General features: G+C 36.3%; 1 long non-coding RNA gene across 1 annotated transcript in view; it reads right to left on the bottom strand.

The window, feature by feature from the left end:
* The window catches only part of LOC112665625 (uncharacterized), an 82,061-nt gene extending 76,906 nt beyond the window's left edge, over positions 1 to 5,155 (bottom strand). The window contains exon 1 of the long non-coding RNA XR_003140508.3: positions 4,752 to 5,155. This is a non-coding gene — a long non-coding RNA (uncharacterized LOC112665625). The remainder of the gene's footprint in view (positions 1 to 4,751) is intronic.
* Positions 5,156 to 17,018: the final 11,863 nt, after the last annotated feature.

Below are 17,018 nucleotides of genomic sequence, written 5' to 3'. Positions count from 1 at the left end.
TTAATTGGACATTTTTTGGGGGGTGTTGAGTTGTATCAGTTATTTATATATTTTGGATATTAACCCTTTAGTAGATATGTCATTTGCAAATATCTTCTCCTATTGTGTAGGTTGCCTTTTAGTTTTGTTGATTGTTTCCTTTGCTGTGCAGAAGGTTTTTATTTTGATGAAACAACCCAAGTGTCCATTGACTGATGAATGGATAAAGAAGAGATGGTATATATATATATATATATATATATATATATATATATAAGGGATGTGGGTACAGAGATAGGTTAAATAGGTAATGGGGATTAAAGAGGGCTGTTGCTGTGATGAGCACTGGATGTTGTATGGAAGTGTTGAATCACTCTATTGTACATCCAAAACTAATATTATACTGTATGCTAACTGACTGGAATTTAAAGAAAAACTTAAATAAGTAAATAAATAAGAATGTTTCTAAGGGTTCCCCATTGATTATGATCCATACTAAGTGTGTGTCTTTCTATTCTCAAATTTATGCGTTTGTTTTTTTTAAGTGATGTTAGTGAAGTGCTTCCTAATTATAAGAGTAGGAATTGCCAATACTGCTTCGTTAAATGTTTCTAGAGGATTATTCACTAAAATATAGATAATTTGCATGTTCTTTTTAAGTATAAACTTTACAGTTGGGGCACTTGGGTGGCTCACGCGGCTAAGCATTCAACTTCTGATTTTGGCTTAGGTCATGATCTCAGGGTCTTGAGATTGAGCCCCTCCACAGGCTCATGCTCAGTGGGGGGAGTCTGCTTGAGATTCTCTCCCTCTCTCTCTTCCCCTCCCCATTGTGCTGTCTCTCTCTTTAAAATAAAATAAATATATCTTTAAAAAATACTTCACAGGGGCAGCCCAGGTGGCTCAGTGGTTTAGCGCTGCCTTCAGCTCAGGGCGTGATCCTGGAGACCCGGGATCGAGTCCCATGTGGGGCTCCCTGCATGGAGTCTCTGCCTGTGTCTCTGCCTTTCTCTCTCTGTGTCTCTCATGAATAAATGAATGAAATCTTTAAGAAAAATACTTCACAATAGGAATTTATGCTAATAATAATCTACTAAGTGCCTACTTATATAAGTATGCTTTGTTTATGATGCGTTCAGTCTTCATTAATGCAATCTACACTAATTTGGATGTAAAGAATTGTGTCTTTGCCTAATGACATAGGAAGATAAACTTTAGTTTATCTTGCTTTCTTGGAAGCATGCCTGGCATATATAAATAATGACCACAACCATTTTAAGCATATTTTATATATTATTCTGGATGTGTTAACTTATGTTATTTTTTGGTAGTGTTAATTTCATCAAAGGACCGTGGACAAACACATTTTGAGATTTTGTTTTTTAAAGATTTATTTATTCATGAGAGAGAGAGAGAGGCAGAGACATAGGCAGAGAGAGAAGCAGGCTCCTCACAGGGAGCCCAATGTGGGACTCGATCTCTGGATCCAGGATCACGCACTGAGCCAAAGGTAGACGCTCAACTGCTGAGCCACCCAGGCGTCCCACATTTTGAGATTTTTAAGTACTTTTTAAATGTCACCAGTAGATCCATCTTGTAAAACTATCTGCAAAAGATTCATAATCTTCCAGATAGATGATAATCTCCAAACTTATGCATTTTAGACAGATAGGGTAAAGATGAGCATCGTTATTAATATGTTATTTTGTGATCTTTTGTTACATCCTTCCTTGATCTCATGAAATTTCTTGGGGTTGGTTTAATCAAGAGCTCTGTATTTTAATTCAGCTTTAGACAATGCTCCGTTTTAATAAAACTCAGATGCTAATAATATTCTAATACAATTATTTACTTATGTACAGCATTCATCTCTTACTGCGAGTTCAACTAAGTGATTTCTTTGCTTACTTTTCTATAAACCCCTGGCTTCCAGTTGTTTTGTTCAGGTGTTCTAAAGCCTATGATTTTGTTGGAATGAAATATTTTTTTCTCCTTTTTTTCCTATTGCTTGTTAATGTAAGAGATCACAATGACCACTTTCTCACACTCTGGCTTTAAATGGATCTCGCATTAGGAGAGTCACAGTGAAGTCACAAGTGATTGTGGTTGGAAGCCATGCTTCTGGTTCACACAGCAGTGCTGCCTTTTCAAACATTCAGTCTTGTCTCTTACCCTGGAAGATGGCCAGAGTGTGTGATGGCTCCCACTTCAGTGACACAATTGAAATTGAAGACTTGTTATGTCAATGACCCCAACAAAACTCTAAACTTATTACTTTTAAGGATTGAAACATATTAAACATCTATGGCCACACAAGCCCCTCACACAGGCTACCTAGTCCTCTCACAGAAGACCAGACCATGTGTTAGTGGGTATTAGGCATTATTGCATAGTATAGGCCTATGTCATGAGGACCTGGTGGATGGCACTGCCAGACATTACAGAATAGGAAACATAGTATTTACATGAACTCTAGCAGTCTACATCATGGATCTCCCAGATAGGATTCACCGAAGCTGATAGAGTTCAACTATAACAAAGTATTATATAGATTATCAAGCTAAATGATCATAAAAACGTATCACCTTATAAATTAATTTTACTCTCTAGCTGGTTAGGATACTATTCTGTAGGTCAACCTATTTTTTTTTTCCAGTTTGCCTCTTGCCACTCAAGAGTACAAAAAAAAGGTCTGAGATCTCTTTTTGCATTCTATTGTCTGCTCTCAAAAGTTTGTAAGTTTCTTTAAATTTTAAGCTCTAACTCTGTTGCACACTGTGAATATAAAATCAGCTGCATAATAATGGCTTGTTCTTCCAACTGCCTTGAACAGGTGGGGCATTCACTGGAATCTTTCCAGCCCTTGGAAAATGGAAATTTTTAGCAATGGGTAAGGCAACGCTCCTTGCATTTTAACCAGTGACTTAAAAGTTAATGTTTAAGCTGTCTTCAACTTTTCAAGTGCTGGTGACATAATTGAAAGAAGATTTAAAGAAAATATGGCCATGTCAGATTTTTACTGTAGGAGAGCTTACATTACGCTGCCCTGGAGCAAATTCCCTTCCAGCGTTCAGCCCTATGTTACCTGGGCCTATGTAGTTCTGGGTGGGTTGTATGGCTACTGCTTTGTTTGGTATATCAGTTAATCTGGTTGGTTTTAAAATGCAATCTTATTTTCAGAACTGAAATATTAAAAGGTGATGACATAAACCTAAAGCGAAAGTAGAAACAGTTTTTCCCTTCCTTATTTTACAACAGAAGTGGACCTGAGCTGCTGCAATCTTGGGGATGTTCGATGTTGCGACAAAGGAAGCAAAACAGAGATAAAGGAATCCTGTGCAAGGAGGAGGAGCCATTTTCAGGTCATAGCCAAGTTGCAAACTGCCCTTTTCTGGTGAAAACCATCTGTGACTCATAAAATTTCCTTCACTGTTTACTGCATAGCACAGCTCTGAAAGAAATGGAGATACAAACCAGCAAATTTGCAAATCAGAGAGACTCTTCTGGCTGCATCAGTAGCCATAGGCATTTAGGTGTGCAAAATGCAATGGAAGAAAGGAAACCTCTTTAGAAACCTGATGGTAATTTGTACTAGCTATGAAAAGTTTGAGAAATCACTTGGAAGCCCAAGTCCCTTAACATTGCTTTCAAACCATTAGTGACTTGGACCTCGGTGGCCTCTCTGGGCTCCTTTCTCACCCCTCCCCACCTGGAACTCCATGTTGTCTCAACTCCTGAGCACTCTCTCCTGTGCAAGTCTGTTCCAGGAGGAACATTCTCATGTCTGCTCCCTAACTCTGACTTAAATAGTCTCCTATCTCTCCCCTAAGGAATTCTTATGCTATCATTATTCTTAGCACACTGTATTTAATTCCGTTTACTAGTTTACCCTGCTGCTAGGCTATAAGCTCTGGCCTATGTGCCCTGTTCACCATTCTATCCCAAATGCCTGTCACTTGAAAGTCCTTCGATAAATATTCATTGAATGAATGAGTTCATTGCAGATGCATTAAGGAATTTTTACATTTAAAAATTTAAAAATGATAACAGGATCAAATCTCGGAGGGCACACTTGATTGTGCAAACATTATGACTGTCTTTATTTATTTTTTATTATTTTATTCTTTATATTAAATTCAAACTCAAAATGGATGAAAAATCAACTAAATTCTAATTCTAAACTGTAGTTCTACCAGATGGCAGAAAATTCAATCTCTGTCATTTAGGGACTGTATCCTTCTCTGTGGTTCCACAGAATCCAAGAGGTTTCTATATGATCCAGGAAGTGGCAGGTAGGGCTCTGGGGTCCTTATGGTGCTGCTCCTAGTCCAAGTTGCAGAAGTCCTGCTGATCCCTGCTCTTGGGGTCCACAGGGGTTCATAAATCTGAGCTGCTTTTAGGAGTCTCCTGATCAGAGCCCAGCTTTCCTGGTCACTCCTGGAAGGAGTTTGCTTTGAAGTCTGATCACTGCCTCCTCTCCCACCCTTCACATTTTTAAAAAACTCTTACTTAGCCCTCCCTTACCCCTTTACCCCCAAATAACCTCATTTCCACTGACATTTAGCTTAATCTCTTACGATAGGACAGGCCTTAGGATAACAAAACCTGGGAAGTAATCTTCTCTCTGAGCCCATAAATCTTGGGCAAGAAACACAAAGAGCGTAAATAACCAGTTAGAAATGGGAAGTGGAAGGAAAAATACTGAGAGCAAAAATCCAACACAATTTCCAACAAAGACAACAATGACAACATCTTACTCCCTCTCGACTTACCTCGGTAATGATTTGGGCTAGGTGACCCAGGATGTAAATAATCCTGTTAGATACAGGATTCATAAATAAAGCAGATGAGCAAAGAAGATCGGAACTATTTCTGGGGCACCTGGGTGGCTCAATCGGTTAAGTCTCTGCCTTTGGCTCCGGTCATGATCCCAGGTCCTGGGACGGAGTCTGTCTTTCCATCTCCATCTGTCTGTCCTCCAGCTCTGTCTCTCTCACTCTCTCTCTCAAGTAAATAAGTAAAATCTTAAAAAAAAAAAAAGATCAGAACTATTTTCCTCAGGTACAAGTTGAAAACTAAAATCACTGTATCATTAATATCATGTGTGCAGTATTTGCTGCATACCGAGGGCATCAGCAGCTTTGGTATCAGAAGAATTTGGCAACAATGAAAGGACATACTGCTGCTTCGGAGGGACTGGAGATGGTCTCCTTGGTTCAGGCAGAGTGTCCCACGATACCCTCAATCATGTGGTCAGCATTAGTTATTTTGCTTTTGCTGTAACAGAAACAGGGGCTATTCCCCATTCACTTAATATGTATTGACTGTCTTCATGAATTAAGGAACTTGGCTAAACTCTGGCAATTCAAGAGTGAGGAAAAACTCATGGAATATCATGGAGCTTATAGTCCTCAATGAAGAGTAGAAAAAAAATACAGTTAAATCCTATTTGGTAGCCCAAATAATACATGGAGGAACCCATGAGATAATTATCCTGGGGGCCCCAGGCATATTTGGAAGATATGGGTGACAGCTCCCCAACACTGTTTCCTGCTGTGACTCTCTGGGAATTCCTGCTCTGGTGTGGCCAACAAAATGTGGGTAACACTTTATGATGTGCAAGTTAACTGTTTAGGAATTGAAATTTCTATCTCAATTTTTAGAACAAATCTCATTCTATTGTCTCTAAGTCGTGAGTTAAAGTCAAAGAGACTCTTATCTGACATTTTGATATGCTCTTAGCATAAGTCAGTTACAATTCAGACCTCAGACATGCTGCATTGTTGGGTACATCTTTTCTGTCTGTACAGAGTCAATAGCCTTACATTGCCTGGTCCTTCCTGGTCAGAACCATCTCCAAGTTACACAGTTATGTGTTTAAATACTAGCTTCTCCTCTTACTTAGACAATGTATAACCTCTCTAACACTATTTCTTAAAAACTAGGAGTAATAATTGCCTTTTATGGGTATTGAGCTTAAATATGTCATATACGTAAAATGTCTAGAGAAAGTAGGATTCACAGGTGCTTAGTAAATTTTGTTTCCCTTCATTTCCAACTGCCCATCCCCTCCGCTTTATTTCTTATGTAGCCATCTAAAGTATAGAAAGAAATCCTTCCAGCCCTACGTGATCATTGCTAAATACTGGAGAAAATGGCCTTAAGCTTTGCCCAGGACGTTTCTGTAAGGTCCCTGAGACAGAAGTATGAAGAAATACCACATACTAGAAAAGCACAGTCACTCTCACATAGTTCTACATTCACGAGGTGTGGTTTCTCATCTCTCTTGTTTCTACTGTAGCAAATGCTTTGGGCACTAAGATGTTAGCCTTTAAATTTTTTTTTTTATCTCTCTTTAGGGTCATTTATAGACAGAATGCGTGTGTGTGTGCGTGTGTGCATGAGTGTGCATGTGTAGAATGCATAGCAATAAAAAGAACCTGACCTAGCTTTTGTAGCTAGCAGAAATGCTGTTTCTCTTTCATCTCCACTTCTTACTATTGCCAGAGCTCTACTCGCATTATAGAGAAATGTGTATTTTCGTGTTGAATCCTTCGTTACTTGCTTTTTTAGTATTCCTTTTACTAGCCTGTGTCTAGTGATCTTGTTATAATACTCCCAAAGGATCATCAATTTGATGATGAAATACCACTCTTGATGTTTATATTAATTTATTATTATATTGTTATTATTTTATTGAGATTTATCTTCCAGTTGCAACATTGTTTATAAATGTCCTCTGTCATTCTCTTCTGTTTATTCTTCAAATAAGAAAAATAAAGGCCATAATTCCTTGATGCCTCACCCAACTTTCTTTTTAAGCAATGCAATCTCCTTTTCAATGATTCTTCAGTACTTTACTATTGTTTTTTATGGTGAATATAGCACAGTATTTTTTGGTTAATATCTGTTAATTGTTCAGCAATTGGATTAAGTCATAGAAATTTGTCAGTAAGAGACTGACACAGTTGAATAACCTTTCTCCTCTGTTTTAGTCTATTATTTCCTCTGCAAACGTTTTATCTGGATAGTATGTAGAGCAGATACTGCAAGCAATGGAGCTAATCTTACTTGCTCATACCATTTTTCCAGTAGGTAGTGAGTGATCAATAGTAGTTGCTGAATGAGAAAATGAAGGGATGAATTGATGTGCCTTTTAAAGAAGATGGTGCCTTGACTGTGATTACATCAGAAGTTGTATTCTATTTTCTATCAAAATCATCCATTTCTGAGTCTTTGTTTTTGTAATTGACCTAAACTGTTTTCTGTATCTTGTGATACTTCTAGGTCTATTTACCCTAGTTTGGCTCTAGTTTTGGGTTGTCCTATAATTGATAATGGAAAGCTTAAAATAATATGCAAAATTCAAGACAGAGGAATAGTCAAGATAGAAATAGTCTAAATTGGCTGTCCTCTAAGAGGCCTTCTCTCAGAGTGCATGGCAAATCTGGCACAGTCCTATGTGACTCTGGACTTGATGGCCCAGATACTTGCCCCCATAGTCAACACATTCTCATTGAGCTTGTTCAAGGACATTCATTTAAATCAAACTCAACATTCTTCCAAGTAGTATAAAACAAAAACTTAATGTGCTGATTTAGAATAAGAAATATAACTGTTATATGGACCTGAATACACACATATGGTCCTGCGTAGTGCATTTCTTTCCTGTAATAACAACAATGATCATAATAACAACTAATTTTTTAAGAGAACTACAGAGAAGTCAACGTCATACTAATTGCTTAATGAGCATGAAATCAGCAAAGTGACTAGGTGATTTAAATGTTTAGAAGCAGTTACCTAGGTTACCTAGGATACCTAGTTAAGGTGTTTCTCCCTTCAACACTAATTCAAAACTTTCTTTCAATTGCCAGCTCCAGTACCTCCCTGATCCTTCATGCTCACAGATGATCTCACTCACCTCCTACTTTTGCAATAGGAACTCTTAATTCCTGTTACTCCACCTAGAAACTTATCTGTCTCCACCAGTGCCTCTTCTCCTTTCCTTTAGGTTACTCTAAAACCTTCCTAAAGTTAATTCCAACCCTGTTATTTATACCCCAGATCACATGCCCATGAGGCCTCCACCTGGAGTTCATTCAATAGATTATCTCCTCCTTTTGCTCTAATTTTCTATATCATAAGATAATACAAAGCACCCTACTCTTGATGCTACCCCAACACCACCTCAAGGATATATGCTTTCTTGGCCGGAGTTGAATTTTGAGTTGAACTTATTCACTCTCAACCTCTATGGTCTGGCTTCAGCTCACACCACTTTCCTGAAATAGTTCTTGGCAGAGGAACCACTAGTCTCCCTGCCATGAATGCACATACATGGTGGCACACTTGTCCCTTGGGCTCATTGTCTCCCTGGTCTCTTACTCTTCATTCTCCATGGGTGTTTCTCCTAACTCTTTGACTACTCTTTATTGTCTCTTTTGGACTCTTCCTTTCTTGTCCCAATTGTTCTTTTGCTTCCCTATACCTTTTTTTTTCCTGAAATATTTCTTCTCCTTCTCCTTCTCCTTCTCCTTCTCCTTCTCCTTCTCCTTCTCCTTCTCCTTCTCCTTCTCCTTCTTCTTCTTCTTCTTCTTTTTCTTCTTCTCTGGGTCATTTATTATTTTTAAGTTGGAAGGAAACCTATCTATAGCCCACATTTCCCTCTTAGCTCCTGACCTGTAGGTATAACTGCTTGCCACTTGCATGTTACTGCAGACATATACCATCTACAATTTTAAATTAAACTTGTTGGGCAGCCCGGGTGGCTCAGCGGTTTAGAGCCTGCCTTCATCCTGGGGCATGACCCTGGAGACCCTGGATCGAGTCCCACGTCGGTCTCCCTGCATGGAGCCTGCTTCTCCCTCCGCCTGTGCCTCTGTCTCCTCTCTGTGTAGTCTCATGAATAAGTAATAAAATCTTAAAAAATATAAAAATAAAATTGATCTTGTTCCTTGCCTCCTTTCCCCTCCCCATTGGGCCTTGCTCCATTTCTGGTGGTTGCTGACTTGATAAGTGACATTGCCCCGACCTCACTTAATTGGTAAGTTTCATAATTCCTCTTGTTTACCTTCACATCAAATAGCCAAATTCAATCTATTCTGTGACCAAAATTTCTTTCAAATCCATTAAATCCATCATTCATCAAATCCATCCTTACTGCCATGGTCTTATTCAGGCTACCATCATCTCTCTTCTCGATTCATTCCTTCACAACTCTCCAAACACAATCTTTTTTTTCCCTCCAGTTTTGATCTTTAGATCTCTTTTCCACCCTAAAAGAATACCTCTGCCAGAGTGATCCCTTGAAAGCACAAATCTTTGTACATCACTATTTTAAGCAAAACTCTGCAGGACATACTGTGTTGTTCTTGGGTATAGTCCAAAGTCCCTGACTTACAAGGTCCTTCATGATGCGGCCTTGGTTCACTCCCCCAGGTTTATCTTTCAACACTCTTGCAATTATACTGTAATTCAGCTATTAGATCTGTCTTGAGGACTGGAAGGCTTATTATGCCAACTACTGGGACTATTGTTAGCAGATAGCCCTCAGCTGCAACCTCTCCTCAGAATTATCTTAGCTGAAGAGAATTCTCTCACACAAGGTCAGCACTCTCCATTCCCAAATTGCTTCTATCCAATGACTGATCCACATGGAATAATAAAGATCTGGTCCCATTATCTCAACTCAGAACAATCCTGGGACCACCTCAGCTTCAGAGCTCTTGGTTGGTCTGGCCTTCTCTCATCTTTTCTGTTCCAAATAGTTTCCCTTTTTAATGTACTGTTATAGTAACCTATACATTCCTCACTATAGTACTTACTACCCAGCACTACGACATCCTTAGATGGTAAACTCTATACTTACTTTTATATCCTAGTGCCTACGCAACAGTCAGTAAACAAGTTTTAAATTCATTCATTCATCCATTTTGTTCATGTTGGTAATAGGGTAACTTCATCAGAGGGTCCAAAATCCAATGGTCAAGACATGTTCTCCAACAGTGCAGACTGCTTTTCCTTCCCTTTTCTATTAAAATTTATCTAATAATGACTTCTCCTGGATGAGCACTGAAGTTTGCCTATTTTGTTCTTTATCTGTGTTTTCCTGATTGACAACCAATCCCTTTCAGATAAATATACTCACTCTATAGATATGTTAACATATTTAATTAGGTAAACAGAGTGTTGCTAATCTGAGTGCAGAGTGCAGTTGTATCTCTTTGAAATGATTTCAATGTATTATTTTTGGCCTCATCTGCTTTTGTTGATTTTATGCTTCAAAATTTTTTCCCAAGTTCCTGTGGGAGTTGGGAGTGCTCCCCTATAGTTCCCATCTTCTGGCTGCCAGTAACAACATGCCTCTGTGGTGGAAGGGATTGTATCAATATTTTCCTCTCTTGATTCTTTTTCTGGTTTGCAATAAAACAAATACATTTTCCAAATGTTGGTAACAACTTAATGTTTTCTTAGCAGGATTTTTTACTTGTAAATAGAAACACTAATCTTGGGGAAAAGGTAACACTGGAATGTAGAGATAATCAGAGGCAATGTGAAGATTAATGCCTCCTTAACATCCAAACAATAACCAAAGTCTAACACTACTTACAAAATACTTAAACTTTTCCAGTCCTGGTTTATCGTGCATACTGCAGTGGGCTTCAGAGCTCACCACTGTGCAGAATTGTTTTCCTGTGTTACCCAATCCAAGGGTATCTTAAGTCTTTCCTGCTCTTGACCTTACTGGTAAACACTTCCCCTTCTACATACTTTCCTCTATTCTCCCCCTTTTATCCTTCTCAACCCCGGCAATGTACCTCCTGGGCCACTTCTTCCTCTTTTACTTCTCACATTTCAGAGTCTCCTCTCTTTTTCTCCTTATATGCCTGGTGATCTCTTCAATCCTTAAACTTTCACTATGCAGTCTTAGTCCTCTCTTCCATTAGAATAATTACTGTGTTGTATTGCTTCACAATAGTTTTTTTTTTTTAAGATTTTATTTATTTATTTATTCATGAGAGACACAGAAAGAGAGGCAGAAACATAGACAAAGGGAGAAGCAAGCTCCCTCTGGGGAGCTTGATTCAATTTTGATGTGGGACTTGATCCCGAGATCATGACAAAGAAAGATGCTCCACCACTAGCCACCCAGGTGCCCCTGCTTCACAATATTTTGAAAATTGGTTCTAGACTGTGAGTTACTTAAGAGTAGAGAGTGTTGTCTTTTGGATACCTAATACACAAAGGAGAGCCCAAACACAATAGGTATAAACACAGTAGTCCTCATTTATCTCTCTTATGCCTCACTGAATGGCTAAGACCACAAATAATATGGAACTCTATATAAAGGCACATCTTCTCTTATTGCGCTTCACAGATACTTTTTTAAAAAATTGGTATGTGGCAATCCAGCAAAGAGAAAGTCTATCAGCACCATTTTTCCAATAGCATTTGTTCACTTCATGTCTCTATGTCACATTTTGGTAATTCTCCAACATTTCAAACTTTTTCATTATTATTATATTTGTTAGGGTGATCTGTGTTTATGACTTGCTGAAAGCTTAGATGATGGTAAATTTATTTATTTATTTATTTATTTATTTATTTATTTATTTATTTATTTAGAGAAAGAGAGAATCCTAAGCACGTTCCAGGTCCAGCATGGAGCCGAACACTGGGCTGGATTTCATGACCTGAGATTGAATCAAGAGCTGGACGCTTAACCAACTGAGCCACTCAGGCACTCTGATGTAAGCATATTTTAGTAATGAAGTATTTTTTAATTAAGGAATGTATACTTTTTAGACATTATACTACTGCACACTTACTAGACTACAGTATATTATAAACATAGGTTTTATGTGCACTGGGAAACAAAAATTTTAATTTGACTCACTTTATTACAATATTCACTTTATTGTGGTGGTCCAGAACTGAACCTGAAATACCTCTGAGGTATGACTGTATGCTGTTTTTTATACATACATTCATATCTATGACAAAGTTTACATTATAAATTAGGTTCAGTAAGTGATTAGCATAATAACTAATAAAATAGAACAGTTATAACAATATACTGTAATAAACGTTATGTGAATGTGGTCTCTCTCAAAATGTCTTATTGTATTGTACTCACCTGTCTTGTGCTTATGTGAGAGGATACGATGCCCACGGACTAGATGAAGTGCAGTGAATGATGCAGGCGTGTGACATAGCATTAGACTGCTATTGACCGTCCCATGATTAGTCAGAAGGAGGATCATCTGATTCCAGTCTGCAGTTGACCACAGGTGACCAAAACTGCAGAAAGCGAAACTGTAGATAGTTTTTAATTGTTGATTAATAACTGAATATCCTGAAACATTCTTGTGTTTATAGTCTAAATCTGCATTCTTTTTAATCTCAAAAATTACTGTAAACTAATTTAACAATAAAAATTTTAAATCGTATAGAAAGATGTGTCCTTTCAACAGATTTAAGTAAAATCATCCACTCATCTAAATTTTCCAGAAACTAGCACTGGTGGTGACAGATATGATTGATATATATCTCTTCATCTGGAACCGAAGCATGTGTATGCCTTTATATTATAACTACGTTTGCTAGGGATATGAAACTATGTTCTTAAGATACCATTTATTTATCAAACTGTAAAAACAATGTTGCTTCTAAAAAGAAATTTCCAGTCACTTTTTTCCTATAAAAGAATGTAATAATAAAGATTCATCATGTCATTATTTTTATTTGTAATATTTTTTTACCAGCAGAGATTATGTATCATGACCAATAATTTATTTTAATTAACCCAATAAATATTTTTGATCACCTATAATATGTCCAGTATCATATAGGCAATGATTTATTTTGGGAGAAATAGATATTGGATTAGTTATCTATGCTACAGTTCCTGTTTTTCTATGATCCTAGTATACATATGCACCTCTAAAAATTTTAAAAGAGGATATAATAGTAACATATAAATTTAGGAGACTGCTTTCCTGAGTAAACCAAGCATGAAGACTACAGAGACTCTGCTGTTGTAATCTCACAGTAAATCAGACTTGACTTTAATGAGAGATTATGTCAACTGATAGAAGGAGAATATCACATCATAAGCGCAGCTGTAATTTTTGTCTTAGCTCAAAAACCACAAAAGAAAGTTGCTTTCTGTATAAATAAGGCACAAATGATAAAGGGTAAGTGCAGCTTCAGTGATTAGAAAGCCTCTCTGGTTTGATGAAACTCACCTGTGAAAAACAATGGAAAAAGGCTGAGAGTCTGAGAACTCAGTGTAACATGGTTCAGTTCTGCCTTTTAGTGATGACTTTGGGAAGATCATTTTACTCCTTTGGCCTGTCATTTCCATGTATTCAGTTATTCATCCATGTACTAGAAATTCTTGGAATGGTTATTCTGTGCCAGGGATTATTTTGTGGGAGTGTGGGTGTAGAACAAAACCCAAGATGCCCTTATGGAATTTACAGCATCAATGAAGTATTTCTGAGAGCCAAGCAACATTACTTGGGTTATGACTTGTGGGCTATGTGGGCTTTGAATTATAGCATACACATATCTAAGAAGTCCAGTGGGCTTCAGTTTGAATTTCCCTGTTTTGCTTGTGCATATAAAATACTTTTCCCTATATTTCTCCATGTGGTAAGTCATATTCTCCAAATAAGCTTTTTACTTTTAAGGTTAAGAATTGTATTTTGTAAATTATTTGGCCTTATTTCTTGTTATAATACATATTTGTTGTGGAGAATTTGAAAAATACAAAACTAAAAAAGACCATGAGAATCACATAATTCTATCACCTAACAAGAACCTCTGTTACACATGTGTTTATCTTATCTACTTTCAGTGGTTTCATTAGGCATGTACTTTTTAAAATTATTTTTGCAACATTTGGATCAAAATTACTTAATTTTATGTCAGACTTTTCTATGTTATAAACAATTTATTTCCTCATGTATAAACTCCCACACAAATTTCAGACTTCTTATTTTGGTGAGTAAAATCAATTAATCTGTTATTTTAATTATTATTTTGAGCACTAGTGAAGTTGAATATACATGTGATTATTTTTATTATCAAATAAGTTGGAAATATAGGTTATAGATAATAATATAATGAACATCTATCTGCCTACTGATAGCTTAAGAAAAAAAAAGTTACAGATATAATTGAAGCCTCTAATTCTTCTTGGATATGTTTTTATTTTCCTCTCCCCAGAGATAAGCACTAGCTACAACTTATTATTACCATGTATAATTTTTAGTACAAATGTTAGATCCTTAAAGTATATGTAACATTGCATGTTTTATAACATTATTGATATCACAGTTGACTATGTATCCTACTAACTTTTTAAAAGCTTAGTATTATATCTTTTGCTATTTAGTCATGTTGAAACATGGAACTCTAGTTCAGTAATTTTCACAAATTTATACAAATCCATTATACAAATATATGAAATTTGAGTGTTGATGGATATTCCAGTGGTTTTCATTTTCATTATAAGTAAAAGTTTTGGACTGTACATTTTTATATAATTGTCCTTGTTCATATGTGAGAGTGTCTCCATGGAATATCCTTGTAAAGTGCTTTGTAAAGTGGGTCATAGGATACAGGTATCTTCAGTTTTACTAGATATTGCCACATTGGTTTCCAAAGCGATTGTCTGATTTACATTCCTACAGTTCTGTATATGTATTCCGGTTGCTCCACATCCCACCTGATCATTGGTATCAACAAACTTTAAATTTTTAGGTAATTTGAGGGTGTGAAATGGTATCTCAGTATGGCTTTAATTTATACTTTTCTGATTACTAGTGGGTTGAGTATCTTTTGACAAGTTTAATGATATTTTCTCTCCTGTAAATTGCCTTTTGTACCTTTTTTCATATGAAAACTAAACTCTTTTCCTTTTTTATTTGTGATGATTTTTTTTTTACATATTCTTTTTTTTTTTTAAGGTAGAGAGAGAGATTGTGTGAGTGACAAGAGTGAGAAAGAGCGAATCTTAAGATGAGCATGGAGCCTGGTATGGGTCTCAATCTCACCACCCCAAGATCATGACCCTGAGATCATGACCCAATCCTAAATCAAGAGTCAGGTACTCAACAGACTGAGCCACCCAGGCTGGCTAGCTTTTTCTTTCTTTCTTTCTTTCTTTCTTTCTTTCTTTCTTTCTTTCTTTCTTTCTTTCTTTCTTTCTTCCTTTCTTTTTTACATATTCTTGTTAGTCTTTTTGGTTACATGCATTCCAAAAATCTTCCACTCTCTGTTCATCTTTTAAGTTTGTTGATAGACCCTCTTATAGGCCAAGTTTTAAATTTTAATGTATCCGAATTTAAGCAGTTTTTCTTTTATGGTTGGTGATAATTATGCCTTCTCTTTTCCTACCTTAAGGTCATAAAGTAGTCATCCCCCCTGCCCAAAGCATTTAGCTTCATTTTTCATATAAAAAGTTCAATCCACATGAAATTTATTTTTTAATATGGTGTAAGGAAGAGGTATGATTGATATTTTCTATAATTAGTGGTCTCAGTTTCATTTATCAGATAGTCCATTCTCTTCCCACTGATAGACAATGCAACTTTGGTCATATATAATTTCCATAAATGTAAGGGTATGTTTCTGGGTTCTCTATGCTCTTTCACTGGCATTTTGTATGCCATTAATATGCTAATTAATACCTATAGCACCATAATAAGACTCAACACACTGTTTCATATGTTGTACGAGTTGTGCGTAGCCTCTGACATCAGGCTGAAGAGATGCGTTCAGTCTGAAATCCAAATCCTGCTTTGTACAACCTGGGATAGGGCTCTGTCTGCCGGGAATGAGAGATTCATTTTTCTAATTCACAGGAAGATGTTGTCAGGCACTTCTTCCTCCTTTGGGAAATAAATAAAAGGTAATAGAGGTCCTGACTCAGTTTCTAATTGGGCAGTTCTCCCACATTGTCCTTCAAAAGAGTTTTGGCTATTCTAAGCCCTTCACTCTGGTTGAAATCTATGAATTTTTTTTTGCTGAGGTTCTCATTAGACTAGTATTGTTTTTTTTTTGTTTGTTTGTTTTTTTACTTTATGGAGAATTGGCATCTTTTTGATATTTAATCTTCTCATTAATTGATATTGTTATCCATTTATTTATGCCTTCTTAATGCCTTTTATTTTATTTTTTATTTTAAATGCATTTTAATATCATTTAATAATTTCTTCATAAAGGTTTTAAAATTATTATTAGATCTGTTTCCAAGTTTTTTCTCTTTCTCATTATTGTTATTGTACACAGAGAATTACATTGTATGACTGTTACTAATGTTTAGGAGCACAATTTTTAATATTATGAACATGTGAACAATTATGAACATATTTTTCTTATTGCCATTCCTAGTGAATTTCTTGTTTAGAACTTTAACCCATTTTTCTGCTGGGCTATCTGTGGAATGTCTTCTCTTCCCTTAACCCCCAGTGATTTGTAAGAACTTTTGGAAGATTAAGTCTACTTGTCTTTTGCCATATTTGTTGCAACTTTTTTTTTCCGGTTTCCCCTTTGCTTTTTACTTTCATTTTTTCCCCTTGACCATAGAAAATTTAAGTTCTTATGGAGTCACATATACTAAACTGTGTTTTTTCCTTAGTTTTTATGTTCCCTCATAAAATCTTGATTAACTATTAAACTATATTTTCTTTTTAAAATCATTTCACTTAGTATTTTCATCCATGTAGAATTTGTTTTGATGTTTGCTATAATTAGCAATGTTCATGTTATTTTTTTTTTCTTCCTAGGAAGTTAGCCAAATATTCCAGCAACACTTTATTTTCCACTGAACACTACCTCTATCATGAATTTTTGCCTGTAGCCTTCCTTCTCAGTCTTGTTAACTACCTGCAGAGTTAATATGTCTCAGGATTTTAGTTAATCAATTTAACATTTTTGTTAAAATGTTAACAAAAGAGGATACTTTGCCTGACTCCTTCTGGTAGTTTGACAGAATGTTCCCATCAGAGAATTCATGGTTTCCATCT

The sequence above is a fragment of the Canis lupus genome, chromosome 27 (assembly GCF_003254725.2).
Source record: "Canis lupus dingo isolate Sandy chromosome 27, ASM325472v2, whole genome shotgun sequence".
Lineage (NCBI taxonomy): Eukaryota > Metazoa > Chordata > Mammalia > Carnivora > Canidae > Canis > Canis lupus.
The sequence above is the reverse complement of the archived record's forward strand: the minus strand, read 5'-3'. Positions and strand labels throughout refer to the sequence as shown.